Genomic DNA, 14,389 nt, shown 5'->3' on the forward strand with positions numbered 1-14,389 from the left:
ATTCTTGGGATGAATACACTAAAAGAATCTTTTTCAGGTAAGAAACTAAATGTGGCAGACTTCAAGATCTTTGGTTCATCAGTCTATTTTCATGTTACCTAGGATGCATATAAGAATCTAGAGCCAATAGCTGAGTTGGGCATATTTGTGGGGTACACTGATACACCTCACAACTATCAGGTGTACCTTCCATCCAATAGGATGACAATGGTTTGTAGAGATGTCAATTTCGATGAAGATAAGTCCATGAGATGTTCTCTTGAGAGGGAGTTTCAGTTACATGCAGATGAGGATATTTTAGCTCCAAAGGAGGAACCTCAGGATGATGTGGAGCAGCCACATTGTTGTAGTGTTTACTTTTCAAAGATGTACGAAAAGAACCCACTTAAGATTGTGGATTACAAACAATCTCAACAATATAAATGGTTGTTAAACATTATAGATATGCAGCAATGGATAGAAACAAAACCTGCCAAAGTCCAGATCTATGCCACAATCATAGTTAAACAGCAAAAAGAAAGAGTAATAACTCCAATCATCCAATGCAAACCAGGTATATAAACAACAATTTTCTTATAACACCTCTGAAGGGAACAAATAGATGTTACCAGCCCCCCTCTATGGGATGGATTATTGGCTATCCTCAAACGTCTTCAGCTTGTGTAGAGTCTCTCTCCTCTATAATTTGTAAACCCAAAAAAAGTATGGTGTGCGACAATGAAAATAATTAGAGTTACAACAGTGAGTGCAACAATGAATATAATCAAAACTAAATAATGAATGGAAAACCCTTCTATTTATAACAAAATATTGAGTTATCCTCGAATAATGAGCAATAATAAAATATTATTGATTCCATTCTTGTAATAACCACTTGGAATATTTTATTATATTTGTTTAGGAGGGAAAAAGTATTTAAACTTTTTTTTAGAAATAATAAATAAATAAATTATTTATTTATCATCTCAAGGAATTAGTTAAGGAATAATAAACAAATAAGGATTTATTTAATTATTCCTAAGGGATTTTGTCAAATTTGACAAAGAATAATAATTAGTTACTAATTAATTAATTATTATTGGAGAAAAATAAGATAATTAATGATTTCTCTGTTTATTTTTCATGATTGGGTCAAATATGAAAAGGAATAATAATTAAACAATGCTTTAATTAATTATTCCTAGAATAAAATCAAATAAATAGTTATTTATTTAATTATTCTTCATAGGTTTAACTATAAATTACTTAACAAAGGTGGTTTATTAAGTAATTTCTCACAGTGAAAGCCATTTTACTCTGGTAAAATTGGCTTTACATGGTGTACTTCGTTCCATCTAGTAAATTAGGCTAGATGATCAATTTTTTGGTGATAAAAAACATGCAGAGGAGAAGAGAGTGGAAGCACCCACTCGTGTAGAGACTTCCAGAGATGGAAGGAAGCACACTAGAGAGGCTAAAAAAATAATGAATGATGCTAGAGAGAATGTGGGAGCACCCATATCACAGTGCAGGCGGAGGAGTTCACCAAATCGTTACACTGGCTACATGGCTCTGATGAGCGAGAGTGTAGAAGTTAGGCCATCCTCTTTCGAGGAACCAGTATAGCAACCAATATGGTTTGATGCCATGGTTGAGAAGTATGAATCCATTATCAGAAACAGTGTTTGGAAGTGGTCCCAAGACTGACAGACAAGTCAGTGGTGAGTTCTAGATGACTTTACAAGGTAAAGAAAGTAGCAGATGGGAGTGTGGAGAAACACAAGATCATATTTGTGGCCAAAGGATTCTCTCAGGTGGAGGGAATTGATTGCAATGAGACCTTTGTTCCAGTAGCAAGGTACTCTTCAATCAAATCTATTCTAGCACTGTTAGTGCAGATGGCATGGAAGATACATCAGATGGATGTGAAGACAACATTCCTCAATGGTATGATTGAGGAAGAGGAGTACATTGAGATGTCAGAAGGGTTTGAGACCTTCAATAGAGAGCTTATGTGTGCAGACTCAAGTGAGTGATGTATGGAATAAAAAAAGCATCCTGTGCTTGGTACACCAGGATTGACAGTTATTTCACTAGGTTGGGCTTCACTAAAAGTGAATAAGATGCAAACCTTTACCATATTGTGGTTGAAGGTAAATTATTGGTTATAGTATTATACGTCGATGATTTGATTCTAACGGGTGATGAGAAGCTGATAAAATCTTGCAAAGAGGATCTTGAAAGAGAATTTGAGATGAAGGACTGGGGGCTCATACATTACTTTCTTGGTATGGAAGTATGGCAAGGAGATGGGGAACTGTTTGTCTCTCAAGGTAAGTATGCCAACAAGATACTGAAGAAGTTCCACATGGAGAGCAGCAAACCCATGGAGACTCCTCTAGTAGGGAATTAGAGGAAGGAAGATGATACTTCAAGTAAAGTAGTGGAGGCTACTATTTATAAAAAACTTGTGGGTTCACTTATGTATTTGGTGAACACATGATCAAACATGTGTTTTGCAGTTAACCATCTTAGTCAAGCCATGGCTAAGTCAAACAAACTCTATTGGAAGGCAATTAAACATGTGTTGAGATACCTTAGAGGCACCACTCGGTTTGGTCTTTGGTACAGACGGACAGAGGGAGTGAAGCTTCAAGGCTTCATAGATGCGGATTGGACAGGGAGTCCATCTGTCAACAAGAGCACATCAGGGGGGTTATTCAGTATTGTGTCAGTAGTAGTTTCTTGGTACAGCATGAAGCAAAGATCAGTTGCACTTAGTTCAATAGAAGCGGAGTACATGGCCACTAGTCAAGCAGCTTGTGAGGCTATTTGGATTAGGAAGATCCTTGTTGGTTTATTTGGTCAGCATATGGATCCTACAGTGATTTACTGTGACAATCAGAACGGTCGTATCAAACTCTCTGAGAATCCATTTTTTCATGATCGGTCCAAGCATATCGACATCCAGTATCACCATCTACGAGATTGTGTTCAAAGGAGAATCATGTTTTTGGAGTACATTCCTACAAAGGAGCAGGATGTGGATATTTTGACAAGGGCATTGTCAAGGTGAAAATTCGAGTTTCATAGAGGCAGGATCAGGGTAGCTGATAATCCCCTTCTTGTTGAGAGGAAGTGTTGAAAATGCAACAAGAAAATCCTAATTTAATTTTTTCCTTGAATTAAATTGGGAATAAAATCTAATTCCACATCTCATGACAAATTTTGATAGTTAAATATGTTAATTTAACTTAGTTGGCTCAGTTAATTCGAGTTAAGTGTCTAAATAGAGTCATGTAGAGTGTCTCCTAGAATTAGGATAACTAGTTAAGTTTATTTTGAGTTGTAATTACTTAATTCAGTCTAACTGAGTTAAATTCAGTTAAACTAGTTCCAACTGATGGAGGAATTAGTGGGAGGTCTAGTAGTGGGGTGATGTCTGTGGTTGTATGGTGTTTCCTGCGATAGTGGGGCGCTACCTGTAGTAGTGGGGTGTTTCCTGCAGTAGTGGGGTGATGCCTGAGGTACAATGGGGTGTTGCCTGAAGTGTAGTGTGGTGCTGCTTGAAGTACAATAGGGTGCTTCCTGAAGTGCAATGTGGCATTGCCTATAGTATAGTGGGGTACTGCCTAAAGTGCAGTGTGGTGTTTCCTGTAGTGATCAAATAGTAAATTGAATATTCACTCATAATTAACTCGTGAATGTCATATAATAGAAAGACCCAGTTGAGATTGGAGTTCAAGGATAGTATACTATCAGTTGTAACATCATCTAAATTAAATTGATGGTGCATGCAATCAGAAAAAGACCTATGAGGATTGCGCAATTCATAATTGAGGAATTTCCTAATTAAATAGAGGTTAATTCCTTGAGGAACAACGCAAGGAAATAGGGACTTAGGAAAACAAGAATTTGGCTAAGTATTTGCCTGAGCTTGTCTAGGAAGCAAAAAGATAGATAGAGATGGTGCAGAGGTTTCTCGGGCTTAAGCAAAGCATTGTAATCTTCTCATATTTTCTGATTAATGCAATATATAGATAGAAGGGTTTTTAGTTGTGGCTTTCCCCGGGAAATCATTGTGTTATGTTTGATTGAATTATTTCTCTTATATCCTTCATGATTTCATTAATCAATTATTGTTTCTGCTGATGAGTAGAGTGGATTCAAGTCAATTGTTCAGCATATTACAATTTGCAGTTTGAATCTACAAGTAATTTTTACAAAATTAAGGGTTTACACAGCCTCCAAAATCATTCAAATGAGATTCTTTCTCTATTAATATATACAATTTATTTACAAAGGCCTCAAATTGATTTACATTCATATCCATCTCGGTCTTGTGGCCTTACTTTGGCCTCAAAGTCCTCTCGAGACTCTCTATGCTATCACTCTATCACACACTCCACACCTCACCCACTAATTTCTTATTTACATTTTTAATTACGAGGGATTATGAACTAATTATGTTTAGATCCACAAAATCCTCATCTAAGTCTCTAATCTAGTATTTTTTGGATCCACAATCTTTCAAGGAATCCAACTACCCTCAAATATCTCCAACTTACTCAAATATTCTCAAGATTTGTCCTAAGGAATAGATTTTATTACAATTACTTTCCTAATTACATATTATTCTATAAATCCTTGAAAACATAAGAAAATACAAATAATTAATCAATTACATTTAATTAAGGAACCAACTCCCTTGGTATAGAAATTACCCTTAGTCTAGTCAAAATACAATTTTGACTTGGAAGTTGAATGCTCCTGCATCAAAAAAGAATAGGAAAGCAAGTGAAGACATGGTGAGAGGAGAAATCATACTTAGCAACTTGGAAAGAGATTGAAGCAACCAGAACTAGTTGTCTAGTGTTGCAACCTGAAGCCACCACCAACAAAGGCGAATTAAGAAGTTGTCGTAAGAGTTCTAGAAAGAAAAGCACCCTACCTTTGATGGAAAAATAAAAAAGGATAAAGAGGTATAATACTAGCTATTGAGAATGAAGAAATACTTCAGATTCCATCATTATTATGAAAACATGAACGCTAGAGTGGTTATTTTCAACTTGAAGGGAAAATTTTATATATTGTGGAAATATTTGAGAAATTTCAAGAGAATTGGAGAGAAAGAATTATCGTGGAGGAAATTTGAAAAATATTTTCATGAGAAGTGCCTACCTAAGAGGTACTATGACAACATAATTAAGGATTTCCATGAACATAAGCTAATGTATCTTACCTTGGATGCTTATACCAACAAATTTTTTGAGTTGTTGAGGTATGTGCCATATATTAAGGATGAGAAGGTGAATATCTAGAGATACCTCAATGGTTTATCGCAATCCTATCAAGATAGGATTGAGTTTTATGAGCCAAGGACATTAGAGGAAACCATATGAAAGGCTAAGTATTGTTATGATTAGTCTAAACATAGGGTTGAATTTTGATCAGACTAGAAGAAGAAGGAAAAAAACAGTTTCAAAGGAAAAGGACCAAAATCCTTAAGACACAAGCAAGTAGGGAAAAATTTTGATTTCACCACTCCTACCAAGGGTGAATTCCACTGAAATTTCACTACTTCCAGTAGAGATTATTGTGCCAAATTAACAATATAAGAGATTGAGTAGCCCAAGAGAACGTCATTATAATGTTGGGGATTTAGAGAGAACCACAAGCAGAGGGATTGCCCCCTCTAATACAAAAATAGTAATAATTTGGATAATGTTCAAGAGGCAACGGTGGTGAATAATGTAGCTCAAATCATATCCCAAATTTATGCAACATTTGACAGCAGGAAAGTAGATCATCAAGCCTCATTGATCGAGATGGAAGGTATGGTTACCAATTAACCTATTTCAATTTTAATCAATTTGGATTCTAATTTTACTTATATTAGTCCAAGGGTTGCAGAAATGTGCAAATTACAAAGAAAGGTCCATGCCTTTGGTTGGTCCAACTAGACATGGGAACCAAAAATAGGGCAACATAATTAGTGGAATCGTGCCCCTTTAAGTTAGGAATAATTCCCACTATAACTACCTTAAATCTACTACCATTTCGATCATATGGCACTTTAATTGCCATGGACTAGTTGGCAGCCCACAAAACCAAGGTGGGATGCTATAACAAATCATTGGAGTTCCTCAGCGATGAAGGCGAGGAAAAGGCATTGCAAGAATAGAGAAACCCTATCTCAATTAGATAAATTCTAGCACTACAAGTAAAGAAATGTAGTTGAAAGGGGTGTTCCCTATTCGTGATACAAGTAACTACTGTGACAGAAAACAACAAATCATAATTGAAAAGTGTTGTAACCCAATCTAACCCTCTTTTAAAAACTTGGCTACCTCTATAAATTATATCTTACATGAACCGTTATCTTGTTACTGCTTGTCTTGTCCTATCTCTTGAGATTCATTTTCACTATCTTAACTTAACTCTAACATTTATTCTTTGCCTTAATCTTTTAAAATTACTAATCAAAATCACGCCATTTTGGAACATTTGAATATGACACTTACAAAAAAAAACTAATTACATTTTAACCATTCAAATCTTAATCATTGAATAATGCTTAAAATAATAAGGAAGACTAATGATATAAATAACGTTACCTAAATAAAGTCACATATCAACAAGGATGTATATGGATATTATTATTTAGTTGTTTCAATATTATCAAACACATGTAAATGTATACACATGAAAAAAATAATAACACAATTAAACATGATAACAATCATAATCATAACTATAGTATTCCCAAAAAAAGAGGAAATATCCATATAAATAAGGAATATATAAAAGATACATTCTAATAAACCTAATTTAAAGATAATTACATTAACATGTATTATTTAACTAAGATATGTATGTCAAATTATAATAATATAATCGTACTCAAGTAAATATTGATAAAAATTATGTCGTTTAATAGCATCAAATCAATGAATAAGGTAGGTGATAAATGCAAATTATATCGGATTTAATGTTGAAAAAACATGTTATTAAAATTTTATTAATTTTCATGTAAGCTCAGGTTTAAATTATTTTATTAAATCTTATATTAATTTACAAGACCCCATTTCATAAAATATTTTATTTATAATTTCCCATCTGATATCAATTGAGAATCATTGATCAAAGTTACCCTTCACCATTGGATCCCATCAAATCCCAACTTATAGAATTTTCTCTCTTCGACATTCAATGGCATGTAAATAATATTAACTTCAAGTTAAAATAAATTTTCTTTCGTGAATTTCATGTTTCACGCTACATTGTTAATCATATTCTCTATATTTTATTGGCGATTAATATTATTTAACAATATGCGTAGCACTCATATTTCAAAAGTTTTTTTTCACTATTTTACCATTTATGTATACTTTGGTATGCATGGAGTGATTTAATAAGCATACTTTTTATCTCGATGATGTGCATATTTTAATTTTTTCTCGTATAAAATTTATTCATATTTTAACTTTTTGTTATTTAAAATTATTGGACAGTTTGAATTTGTGTTAACTCAATTGTTGGCATTGATGTTGGGATGAGGTGATAGTTGATGAGTGTTGTAGTGAGTGATGGTTGGCATTGATGACAACTTGGACTTGGTTTGGAGATGGTATGCATATGCTTGATTGCTTGATAGTATTGGTCTCTATGGTTGTTATGGCAGATATTTATGTTGCAAGCGCTTTGATGGATGTTGTAGGTGCTTTGATGGCTTTGTTGTTTGGTTGGTCATTTAGGTCTCCATGTAGATGATGCTTGTGTTCTGATGAACCTGGTTGTTGAGTGATGTCTGTGGTGTTTCTCTGAAGATAACCTTGACCTTGATATGCATAATGATGTTTAAAGGTGTTGTAGAGGTTTTTATGAAGTATCAAGTTTCCTTCTACAACTAAGCTTCATATTTGATGCCACTTGATACAAATTCTGCTCTCATGTGTTGGTCCTTGTACTTATGATGAATACTTCATGTATAAACTCATTGAGAGGTTGTAGATATGGTGTTAATACTTATCATGGCTTGGACAAGCTTTACATATGCCAAATATGTTGAGCAACAAGTTGGCGGCAGTTCTGAGTTCCTTCATCCTCTGCCCAATTGCATGCATTATGGGTTAAGGGAGAGGTTTTATGTCCCAATCATTGGCAGAGAAGTTTATGGGAGAGGCTATGGTCCAAGTCACATGGAATATTGTGTTATGCAAGCAACTATGCATGTAGGTGAAGTTTCTCCAAATTTCTCACGCTCGTCGGATAATTTAATTGGTTTTATTGATGTATCTTATTCGGGAATTTTCGTTCGAGGTTCAAATTGAGTGAATCAACATGATGGAATGTAATTTGAATTGTGAACGCTTTTAATGGACTAAATAGTGGATTAGTGGTCAAATTTGTTTAAAAGAAGCAGCAGATCGACCATAATTAGTGAGGAAATAAAGTAGAACTTTGTGTAGAGAGCAAAGCGCGACCTCCTACAACATATAATGTTACAAAGGTCAAATTTATTGAGAAGTACACACATAGGAATTATCTTCTGAGATCATAGAGTGAAGAAGATGCTGGAGAGGTCAACCATGATTTTAAAGAAGCGGAATTTGCTTTTATGAGTGTGATGAAGATTGCGTAAGCTTGTAGCAGAGGATACTCAGAGGGAAATTCTTCATTTGATTATGTTGATACAAAGAAATTTTCAGTTCATTGTTAGAATTGATAACCTCCTCTAAGTAGAATCTAACATGCATATAATTGCAGGGATCAATGATGTATGTGACTGATATTTTTTATTACAGAGGTAGAATTTCATGTGCATGGAGTATTTATATGTGCTTGTTAGTTACATTATGAACAGATTTGCATGAGAGAATACTTGTGTTGTTGGTTATTGTTGAGAGTTATTTGAGCATGTTGTTATTGATATATATATTTGTGTAGGTAAGTGAGAGGACCATAGTTTTTTGTATGTTGTTGAGAATGGAGAGGTTGATGTATTGAGTTTGTTTGATTGACATGATGATGATGTATTGAGCTTATCAAAGAGAGAGAGTTGTTGTTGTCTTGTGCAAGGGTCCAGTTTAAAATATTCTGAAATGTGGCCCTAATGATCAGTAGGTCGAGATAGCTTGGTGAAGAAGGGATGGGTGTTCCTTTCCAATGGGTGTTGGTAGCTTCAGTAGAGGAAGTAGCATTCTCATAGTCCAATGGTAGTTGGGTGAGGCTTTCAGGGGATACCTGTATCCAGTGGATGGGTGTTCACTTAGTTGATTTCATATGAGAAACTTCCTTGTTGGACATAGCTAGCTATGATGACGTAAATTGATTTGCTTGATTAATAAAATTAGAAGCAGAGCAGCAACAACAGCAAAGGGTGGTTTTTTCCTTGGAGGGAGGTTTTCCACCATAGATCCTTGTGTCTTTTGTGTGTGTGATTGTTTAATTGTATTATGGCTTTCATGTGATGATCATGGTATTTTTCTGTTGGTTAATGTATTATATGAGCTGATCTACTAATGATGTAATGTGTGATTGTGAATCAGTGATTGGAAAATAATTTTAAAGTATACATTGTCACTACTCATTCACCCCCCCCCCCCCCAATAGTGAGCACATTTCCAACAATTGGTATCAAAGCGAGGTTCTCTCAGTGAAACTTGATCGCTTGACAGCAGATAGTGGGCCATGAAAAAGAATAAGAAGAAGCAGACCCAAAAAAAGAAGAGCAGTAAACAAGTAAGGAAAGTTTCAAATTCTGAAGAACCCCACTTCTTACTAGTAAAAAAATGGTGAAGGTAAATTTTGCGATCATTTTATATGTGGATGTTGGCTTGTTGAGGCCTGACCCAGGTTCAGAAGTATTATAGCCAAACAAATCCCACACTATCATCCCTTTCGGCAACAGTCTGCGGACCGTGGACTGAAGTCTCACCTGAGGTAGTAGGGGTGGGTGTTGGAACTAGATTTTCGCACCCTAGGGATGTCTTGATGAGGACTGGATGGGTCGCGAACCGATCTGCACACTTGCGCTACTCTGCACAGCAATCTAGCCTTCGCAAAGCTCGGGGATGAGGTGCTTCTTAAATTCTTACTATTATATGTGTTTATTATAGATCAGATCTACTTCTTAAGGCCTTAATCAAACAGTTCAACAGTAATATGCATAAATTCAGAAAATAAGCAATAGATATACCCATGTTAAAACACACAATGATTCAGAAACACGTATCTCTATTTATCTCCTGTTCAGTACAACCAGATCCGCCCTATGCACTCAGCTGCAGGGATCCGCGCACACAGTTGTGGACTTTACCAGGCCTTTGCGCACCCAACTGCAGAGCCTCTTATCTATCTACTAACACCCTTGACTCGAACTTACATATGCAGAGAGAATATTGCCTTCATAAACCCATAACATTCAAGATCAAAACCAAAAACTGACTTCTAACCTTAGAGCCTTGCTCTATTTATACATTCCCATGGTCCGCAGACCATGGGCAGGTCGACTCACTTTCTATTTTATTACATTATTTTAGGACGGACAACCCTTTGACTTGACTCATTACAATTCACACTTCGTGGAGCTTTTACCACACTTTTACCCAAAATTGCGGGCTTTAAGCCCCAAACCCGTTACACGGGGCCTCCGCTACCCAACAGGCCCCCAACACAATCATCATGACTCATCCCGAGTCACTCGGTTGGTGCGTTGATCTTTGCTCATAGTTCCTCCAGCAACCTTTGCATTGTACTGACATCTGCCACACATTCTTTTGTTGTCTGTTGTATCAATTGTGCCCGACATTCTGATGCATTGTCGGAGGCACCTTCCTGCCTTAGCGCATATGTGTCCTGCAACTGGGTCAGCTTCCCCTCAATTGTAGTGGTAACCGTGAACGCTTCCTCAAGCCAAGGTTGGATGCGCGCTTTGAGCCCAGCTTCTCGTTGTCGTGCAGCGTCCACCTGCTCCTTCAGAGCCTGGGCCTCCCTCATCTTGGCCAAACACTGAGTGATGGCGACTGTTTGCGTAGTCCCCTAGACATTGTCATAAGCCTTCTGCAACTCCCGCGCTTCTGTCTCTACCTGAGGAAGTGTTGGCGCTTCTTGTAGTGATGTGAGCAGTAGAAGAGACTGATCCAACAATCCCGTACAGTCGTGTACAGCGCGCTCTATCACTTGCAATCCTGCTTGAATTTCACGGCGGCGCTATTCTCTAACTTCCGGGGTGTAGTAGGCTACGACTTCATCCTTAGCTCTACAATCTGCAAGTTCAACTCCCACTGAGCTTTCGCGGCCTCCTCTTGAGCCTTCCAGAATCCTGCCGCCATGTGATGAATCTTGTCGGTTGCAGGGAGTTCCGCTGGCACAACCAGTTCTGGTACACTGCTACAGACCTCCTCCATGGCCTGTTCCAATCCTTGGTTGTGTGCAATCAAGTCGTCGCGCTGTAGACTGATCTGTTCCAGATTTCCTTTTTGCTCCATTAATACTTGGAGGGCGTGGCCTTCCCTGGTGTGGAGCTCAATGGTTACCCCATCCTGCAGTTGGTATATGGTTTCTCTAGGAAGGGCAGCCAAGTTCAACCCCAAACCCCTCATATCGCCTTCGGCCTCTGTTAGGACAGCGCCTGCTGGTAATACTAAGGTGTTCATTGTGGTGGCGCGCATCATGTGCTCCGCTGCAAGTGTACCTTATACGAGGGTCGAAATTATCCCTCTTGGGGATCGCACCTGTAATGCCTGCAACTATGCTCTGAGTTCCCCCAACATAGCTGTCTACTTTGTCATCAACTCCTCCAAAGCACCCTTAGTGCCATCACGCACTGGTTCACTGCTGGCAAGATCTTTCTCCAAGGCTTTTACCGTCTTAGTCTTTTTGCGTGCATGTGGCTGCTCCTGGATGCGCGGCCTCTTAAGTTGAGTTGATGCTGTGGTCGGGTCCATGCATTCCTGTGTCTCCACTTCCATCTGAATGTCCTGCTCCATGGACAGTTCCTGAGCCTCCACAATCTCTTCGACAGGCGCAGTGATGGTCTTTGCTGCTGTTTCGATCGCCTCCCACTGCATGGGCGTTTTCTGTTCTTGGCGTGTTCTTTCCGCCAACTTTGTGATGCGTAGCTTGATTTCCTTCTTCCGCTGCTGAGCTGCAATCTTTTCTAGTTTGGCTAAGTCCGGGGCACGCCACTCCGGAGGCCATGCTGCCATGACCTCGAAAATTGCATCATCCATTGCAATGAACGGAAGCTTTACCCATTGACGATTGGTATCCTTCCGTGCCTGGATATACACATTATGCATATCCGCCTTGAACTCAAACGCGCTTTGCAAACTGTTGTATATTGTTGGGGATAATCGTGGTCGGTGGTCGATCCATGTTCGGATACTTGCCTCCATAAATATCCAAAACACTTTGATCGCACAAACTTCGTGGCATCTTTTGTTTCCCAGAGCGAGTTATACCTTACAGCTTCAAGTAGGTTCTTCTCAATGCTAGGAAATTGGCTTCCCTTCGGTAGCTCTTTTGCAACCAACAGGATTGATAGGAGCAACCATGCATAGTGGAAAGTTTTACCCTTCTCCTGGGCTTCCCTACAATTCGTCAAAAATTCGTCGCAGAGAAACTGCGCCCATTTGAACTGAACACCTTCTGCACACTGCTCCGCGAGCGCAATGACAGAAGCTAGCACCTCATCTGCACGACATTTCCTCATGAGCTTACTAGCCAGTAACTGGGTGGCGATGTGCACCCCTCGGTCTTTGATGCTGGCTATTACATATCCGCGCTTTCACTTTTCCAGCTTATATTTAGCCTTCATGGCTTCTGCGAGGCCCACGTCGCTACTCATTCCCGCTATGTCTACAGGATCATTCCCTTTAGTAGGTAGCTGGGAAATTCGGTGTATTAAATCAGCCGTGATGGGAATCGGTTCCTCCAGCCAGAGATACCCATCATGTACTAGACATAGTAACTGTCGGATAACAAAAATTGTGATGGTCGTGCGGTGATAGTGGGGTATCCACCTCAGATTGAGTAATCTCACCTTCTCCACACCCCGTAACCACTTTTGCTGCAGTAATTTCTCCTCAGCCAATTGTGGGAACTTCTCACTGTCTGCAAGATCCCAATCTTCAAATTTGATATTCGGTACCCGACCCAGCGGCAGTCCGTCGAACCTTATTTCGTCCGAAAGAAGCGGGGTCTGGAGCGTACTCTTCGTGGCTTCCAGGTCCTTCGGTATCTTGGCCGTTCCTTTCCACGGAGAGATATATGGTGGTAGCGTGATCGCCGAAGATACTTGAGAAGTATTTTCCTCTTCCTCATCCTGTGCTTCAATCTGAGCGATCAAGGCTTGTAACTCTTCCTCTTCCTCCTCCAGTTCAGTGGTGATTGCTTTGCCCTTTTCTGCCACTAACAATTTACTGAATCGTGGTGACACACGGACCAGCCCCTTAATCTTCTTGTCTTTCTGAGGGCGCGGTGTTCGTGGGGACCTTGGAACCTCCGGGGCTGCGGCCGCCTCTCTCGGCTCCTCCTGGGTTAGATAGGGCTCTTCGGCGAATCTTACTCTGGTTCTCATGGTGTCTATCTTGAATTTGTTCAAAGACATACTCTCGGGGGGCCAGGTAGGTGGGTGCTTGCTGCTCTGCACTGGCTCGAGTCTCAAATATCCAAGGGTTGTTGTGGGGCTACCCCAACAGTTTCTATAGGAATGTGTGACTTTGAATTCAACCCTTCCCTCCACTTCTGATTCATTAATATCTTCTTGGCGGCAGATATTTTCATATCTAGCTCGGAACTCCTATCTTAATGGCCTGCCGCCCGCTCCTCTCTGTCGTAACTCGGACTTCTTGTCATGAATAGTGACATCAACGATCACCTCCCAGCCTTCCCACATGGCAACGCAACCCCTTCTGCGCGACTGCGATCTTGCTGACCGACTGGCCCTGCATGGAACCTTCTTTCCGTGCAGTTCTCCTACAGACTTGTTTATAGTCCCGCGCCTCCTTTCAACTACTTGGAGCACTGAGACTGTGCTTTCCATAGATAGTCAGGTGGTCACACCCCACGTGTGAGACTTCTGCTTCCCTGCTAGCCCAGGCTGCGGGCATCCTTCGAGTACCTTTGTATTTGGTAGCACATCGCATTCTATGCTCCTTTGCTCAGTAAGGTGCGGTCGCAGCCATGATAGCAGGGTCACAATAGTAGTTGGTCCGGCCAGGCCTGGTTTCCTTAGTTCCACGCGGTCCATTTGTGCACCTCCGGTGTTCAGTTTGTTGATTTCTTCGTCCAATATCACGCTTTTTCTCCTCAGTCGTGCCCATTCTTCATCTAGTTCACGAAGTTTCAAGCTCTCACGCCGAATGGCTTCCTGTAACTGTTGAATTGCTTTACCCCGGTCCTC

Source organism: Pinus tabuliformis, chromosome 9 (assembly GCF_031772625.1).
Source record: "Pinus tabuliformis cultivar Carrire ecotype Pingquan chromosome 9, CPIR1, whole genome shotgun sequence".
NCBI classification, from domain to species: Eukaryota; Viridiplantae; Streptophyta; class Pinopsida; order Pinales; family Pinaceae; genus Pinus; species Pinus tabuliformis.